This window comes from Palaemon carinicauda, chromosome 14, assembly GCF_036898095.1.
Source record: "Palaemon carinicauda isolate YSFRI2023 chromosome 14, ASM3689809v2, whole genome shotgun sequence".
Taxonomy (NCBI): Eukaryota; Metazoa; Arthropoda; class Malacostraca; order Decapoda; family Palaemonidae; genus Palaemon; species Palaemon carinicauda.
In genome coordinates, this window is record NC_090738.1 from 40,276,050 (window position 1) to 40,283,249 (window position 7,200).

Genomic DNA, 7,200 nt, shown 5'->3' on the forward strand with positions numbered 1-7,200 from the left:
CTTGCTTGAGGGTACACTCGGGCGCACTATTCTATCTAATTTCTCTTCCTCTTGTTTTGTTAAAGTCTTAATAGCGTATACAGGAGATATTTATTTTAACGTTATTCTTAAAATATTTATTCTTTCCTTCTTTCCTTTCCTCACTGGGCTATTTCCCCTGTTGGAGCCCCTGGGCTTATGGCATTCTGCTTTTCTAACTAGGGTTGTAGCTTAGCAATTAATAATAAAAATAATAATAATAATACTTGTAAAAAAAGTTTGAAGCATTTAAACGTTTGAATCTTGGTTACAAATTAAAAGGAAAATCTACTATCAAGGAGAAGTACATGTAACAAATTTTATTTTTGACATGATTTATATAAATTGCTCGAATATAAAAAAAAAGAACTATGTGGATAAACCGTAAAAAAAAAGAAAAAAATATAAGAATTATTTTTAAATGTTTAAGATATCGAAATGAATTTTTAAATAGTTAAAATAATTAAACTTCGTAAGAAACATAATTATTATCATTATTATTACTAGCCAAGCTACAGCCCTAGTTGGAAAAGCAAGATGCTATAAGCCCAAGGGCTCCAATAGGGAAAAATAGCCCAGTGAGGAAAAGAAACATGGAAATAAATAAATGATGAGAACAAATTAACAATAAATCATTCTAAAAACAATAAAAACGTCAAAACAGATATGTCATATATAAACTATAAAAACTCATGTCAGCCTGGTCAAAATAAACACATTTGCTGCAATTTTGAACTTTTGAAGTTCAACTGATTCAACTACCCGATTAGGAAGATCATTCCACAACTTGGTAACAGCTGGAATAAAACTTCTAGAATACTCTGTAGTATTGAGCCTCATGATGGAGAAGGCCTGGCTATTAGAATTAACTGCCTGCCTAGTATTACGAACAGGATAGAATTGTCCTGGAAGATCTGAATATAAAGGATGGTCAGTTATGAAAAATCTTATGCAACATGCATAATGAACTAATTGAACGACGGTGATAGAGATTAATATCTAGATCAGGAAAAAGAAATTTAATAGAACGTAAGTTTCTGTCCAACAAATTAACACTATAAGAATTTTTCTTAATGTTTAATAAATCGAAATGAGTTTTAAAATAGTTATAAGATATCTATACATAAAACATATTAAATTTCGTAAGAAACATAACACTAAGAATTTTTTAAAATGTTTAATAAATCGTAATTAATAAAAAAGGGTACAGGAAATCTATGTAGAAATTATGAAATTAAATGTAAAAAACATAAAACCATAAGATTATTTTTAAATGTTCAATCAAAATGAATTTTGAAAATTGTTATCAGAAATCTATAAAAAAAAAAAAACATGAAATTAAATGTGAAAAAAACATAAAACCATAAATTATTTTTTGAAATGTTCAAGAAATCCAAATTCATTTTGAAAATTTTTATAATAAATATACATAAGAAATCACGAAATTAAAAGAAATAAAAAACTTCTTATCTAAATGTTCAAAAAATCCAAATCTATTTTAAAATTTTTATTAAAAATCTATGCAAGAAATTATGAAATTAAATGTAAAAAAAAAAAAACATAAAACTATAAGAATTGTTTTAAATGTTCAAGAAATCCAAAGTAATTTTGAAAATTGTTATAGGAAATCTACATAAGAAATCATAGAAAAAAGAAAAAAAAATTTGAATGTTTAAAAAATCCAAATTTTTTTTTTTGAAAATTTTTATTAAAAATCTATGCAAGAAATTATGAAATTAAATGTAAAAAAAAAAAAAAAAAAAAACATAAAACTATAAGAATTGTTTTCAAGAAATCCAAAGTAATTTTGAAAATTGTTATAGGAAATCTACATAAGAAATCATGAAATGAAGAAAAAAAGAAAAGAAAAAAAAGAAAACCATAATTTTTTAAATGTTCAAAAAATCCAAATTTACTTTGAAAATTTTTATTAAAAATCTATGCAAGAAATTATGAAATTAAATGTATAAAAAACATAAAACTAAGAATTGTTTTAAATGTTCAAGAAATCCAAATTAATTTTGAAAATTATCATAAGTAATCTATATATAAAACATGAAATTAGATGCTAAAAAGGATATTTCTCCTGCAAAAGTCCTTCTAGAAGGCGTTCAAGTCGTATGTCGACCATACTAACCTTTTCAAAGAAAGAAAAAAAAAATCTTGTCAAACATACTAATCTTTAAAGAAAGAAAGATTAACGGAATAACTTTTCGTACCATTATTATCAGATCATTAAACACATAAGCAGCAGCTTGTTTCTCGACCTTTTGCTCGACCTTTGACCTTAACTTTCCAGAATTTAATCCTTTCCAGCTTTTTCCATAAGAGTCAACCCCTGCAAGTTTCATTACTCTACGATCAAAATTGTGGTCAGGAAGCTGTTCACAAACACAAACACAAACACATACACAGAGAGGGGGTAAAACATAATCTCCTTCCAACTTCGTTGGCGGAGGTAATATTGATAATAATAATAAGTAGAAAACATACAAAATTGCTATATATAGAAATTTACTTGTAATAAAGCGATATTGCAAGACAAAATATTTATTTCTGAAAACTTCTGTTGTTTTAATTGTATCATATGAAATAATAAAAAAAGATATCTATATATATATATATATATATATATATATATATTTAGAAATATCAAATATAAATTTTTGCATGACGTTCAAACTCCCATTATTTTCTCGGCCTTTGGAATAAAAAAAAGAGAAAAAAAAAACATAGTTAAATTCCCTTTCGCATTCAATAATTTTGAATTGCTTTAAAATTTCTTCTTATCTAATCTCTCAGGTATTGACTTATCAATCTATCAATCTTATTATATTTATATATTTATACATCTATATAATTATATATTTGTAAAGATGTACACTTCTCTACATGTTCATATATATTGATCTACTGTAAGATGCAACTCAGATCATTAATAAAATATTAAAGAAATATTTGTAATGGACAAAATAAGCTATAATGATAATTATAATGATAACTGGCAGAGAGAGAGAGAGAGAGAGAGAGAGAGAGAGAGAGAGAGAGAAATATTTTTAATGGCGAAAATAAACTAAATTGATTACTGAGAGAGAGAGAGAGAGAGAGAGAGAGAGAGAGAGAGAGATCGTTAATCAATTCAGATCCTAAACGCAAAATAAAAGAAATATTTGTAATGACGAAAAATAAACTAAAATGATCACTGAGAAAGAGAGAGAGAGAGAGAGAGAGAGAGAGAGAGAGATTGCTAATAGGAAGGAAACAAGGAAGCCCAAACTATGACAAGGGAGATGTAGGGGAGATGGAACGACATCTTCCTCCCTCCTACTCTTCCCCCCTCCCTCTTTCTAAAGTATTCAGGGAGATGGCAGGGGAAGGGGGGGAGGGGGGATGGAGGGGGTTAAAAACAGAAGAAAACTGCTGCACTGATAAGAAGAGAGAGAGAGAGAGAGAGAGAGAGAGAGAGAGAGAGAGACTGACTCAAAGAAGATAAGAAAGACGGGCCAAAGTTGTTTGATAGCTCAGGTCAAGAAACGAAATATGATACCAAGGTAGTCCTTGAAGAATTCTCCTAAAAAAGGCAAAGGTATCTTGTCTTTTCTTCCTTTAACAAAACCTTTAAAAATCATTTGGTGTTTAAATGGTAAAAATGTATAGATTTTATGTGGAGGCCTGACTATTAGAATAAACTGAATAATAAGTTTAAAGGTTTAAAGGCCACTCATGAATGGCAGAGGCAAGGGACAGTGACATTGCCCTAGAGATTGACCATATAAACATATGATCAGCGCCCAAGCCCCCTCTCCACCCAAGCTAGGACCAAGGAGAGCCAGACATTGGCTGCTAATGACTCAGCAGATAGACCTATAGGCTCCCCCAAACCACCCCTCTTTAGATCACAAGGACAGTGGGGATGCAGCGACCAAAGGAACTAACGAGTCTGAGTGAGACTCGAATCCCAGTGTGGCAATCACCTGGCAAGGACGCTACCACCAGGCCACCACACCTCTGCAGTTAATTCTAATAGTCAGACATGTCCATCATGAGGCTTAATACTACAAATTATTCTAGAAGTTTTATTCCAGCTGTGACCAAATTGTGGAATGATCTTCCTAATAGGGGAGTTGAATCGGTGAAACTTCAAAAGTTCAAACTTACAGCAAATATCTTCATGTTGAACTGGCTGACATAAATCTTTCTTTATAGTTTACATATGATCGATCTGTTTCAAGATGTTGCTGTTCTTAGAATATTGTATTTTATTTTTCTATTATTGTTCATACAGTTTATTTATTTCGTTATTTCCTTTCCTTACTGGGCTATTTTTCCCTGTTGGAGCCCTTGGGATTGTGGCATCCCGCTTTACCAGCTAGGGTAGTAGTAGTAGTAGTAGTAGTAGTAGTAGTAGTAGTAGTAGTATTGCAAACGACTACAAAAGATTAAGGGCTTATGAGTTCTTGCCGGTCACCCATTCAAGTACTGAGCATACCCAAAGATGCTTAAACTCACTGATATACGGTGTTTAAAATCACTAAACACTTAAAAAGTTTCTGTAAAAACACGGTAAAAACAAGGAAGAAAAGATAGAAATTTAAAAAAATAATAAATAGCTTAAGATACTTTTGATAAATAAAGATAAATATATTTTCAAAATACAATAATTGCAAACAAGGAAGAAAAGACAATGAGGTTTAAAAATTAATTAAAAGTAAAAAGCTGATGTTTTTGATAAAAAAAAAAATAAATATATTTTCAAAATACAATAATTGCATAAAATGAAGAAAAGATAATGAAGTTAAAATAAATAGATAAATAAAAAGCTGATGTTACTGATAACTTTCTCAAGATATTACAACATCATCATCATCATCATCATCTCCTACGCCCATTGACGCAACGATGATTATTTTTCCACTCATTTCTGACGTACAGAGAGAGAGAGAGAGAGAGAGAGAGAGAGAGAGAGAGAGAGTATTACATATTTTATTCATCTATATTCATCCAGACTAGATCGGAATTAACTTTGAGGTTGTTAATATGAAAAAGTTTATCGTAGAGCCATTTTTTTCAAATGCGGAACCAGTGAACTGTAGTTTCTCTCTCTCTCAAACTTTTTCATATTAACAACCTCAAAGTTAATTCCGATCTAGTCTGGATGAATATAGATGAATAAAATATGTAATACTCTCTCTCTCTCTCTCTCTCTCTCTCTCTCTCTCTCTTCTCTCTCTCTCTCTCGTTACTCCAAAACTAGAGATATTTTCCTGACAGCTAGTGTCAATGCTATCATGTTTAAAATAAAGTTATTTCCGATCTAGTCTGGATGAATATAGATGAATAAAATATGTAATACTCTCTCTCTCTCTCTCTCTCTCTCTCTCTCTCTCGTTACTCCAAAACTAGAGATATTTTCCTGACAGCTAGTGTCAATGCTATCATGTTTAAAATAAAGTTATTCCAAAGTTCTCTCTCTCTCTCTCTCTCTCTCTCTCTCTCTCTCGTTACTCCAAAACTAGAGATATTTTCCTGACAGCTAGTGTCAATGCTATCATGTTTAAAATAAAGTTATTCCAAAGTTCTCTCTCTCTCTCTCTCTCTCTCTCTCTCTCTCTCTCTCTCTCTCTCTAAAATCAACCCCACTTCCTCCATTGAAGCTATTCCACAAAAGACCAAAATAAGCTGATTCAAAACAAACAAACGAATCTTCGCCAACTGAGACGATGGTTCTTATTTCCTTTTGTTCGAACCCACCTCCGGGAGTCTTGGATTTTGGAATGACATTAATATTCATAATAACGGGTTTCTCCGAGATGACTTAGTAGTCGGTAAACATTGAGCACTGCACGCTGGCTGGGAAGAACGCATCCAGTTGGCTTATTGAGAAAGTCTTTTTGAAGATTTTCGGTGATCAATTTATTCTGAAGTAATATCTTAATTCTTTCATTTTACATTGTTTCGAGTATTGTTCTCCTGTCTGGTCTTCAGCTGCTGAATACCATTTTAATTTGTTGGAGAAGAACTTGCTGTCTATTAAATTTCTTATTTCTGATCAGATATTTATCTTTGGGGGGTTTGGGGGAGCCTACAGGTCATTAGCAGCCATTGCCTGGCCCTCCCTGGTCCTAGCTTGGGTGGAGAGGGGGCCTTGGGCGCTGATCATATAATATATGATCAGTCTCTAGGGCATTGTCCTGCTTGCTAGGATAATGTCACTGTCCCTTGCCTCTGCCATTCATGATTGGCCTTTAAAGCCTTTAAACCGTCGTTCAGTTAGTTTGTTATGGATGTTTCATAATTCTGACTATCATTTGCATTCAGACAGTACCATCCTCTCCGTAATACTAAGTACACAGTTATTTCTATTAATCATGACTTCATCATAATACTACACAAAATTCAAGAAATTTTATTCCAGCTATGACCAAGTTGTGGGATGATTTTCCTAATCAGGTAGATGAATCGGTGGAAATTCAAAAGTTAAAATCTGCAGAGAATGTTTTTATGTTGAACTTGGCTGACATGTCTCTCTTTATAGTTTTGTATATGAAAGATCAATATTAATTTTATTGTTCTGAAAATATTTTATATTAATTGTTCATTACTTCTCTTGTAGTTTATACATTTCATTTCCTCAGTGGGCTATTTTTCCTTGTTGGGACCCTTGGGCTTATAGCAGCCTGGTTTTCCAACTAGGGTTTTAGCTTGGCTTGTAATAATAATAATAATAATAATAATAATAATAATAATAATAATAATATTCATCATCATCATCATATTAATAATAATAATGACAATAATAATAGTAATAACAATAATTATATAAATAATAATAATAATAATAATAATAATAATAATAATAATAATAATAATTATAACAATAATAATAATAATAATAATAATAATAATAATAATGATAATAATAACAATGATAATAATAATAATAATAATAACAATAATAATAGTAATAATAATAATAATAATAATAATAATAATAATAATAATAATAATAATAATACGTTTTTACCTTGGTTATCTTCTTTTGTTCCTTTGAAAAGAAGGGAATAACAAAAACGAATGATAGAATAACATAATAAACCTAAATATAACACAAGCTAATCAAGAGAGACATTGACAACCCGATTAAAAAAAAAAAAAAGACGAAGTTGCAAAAGAAGCTGAAAC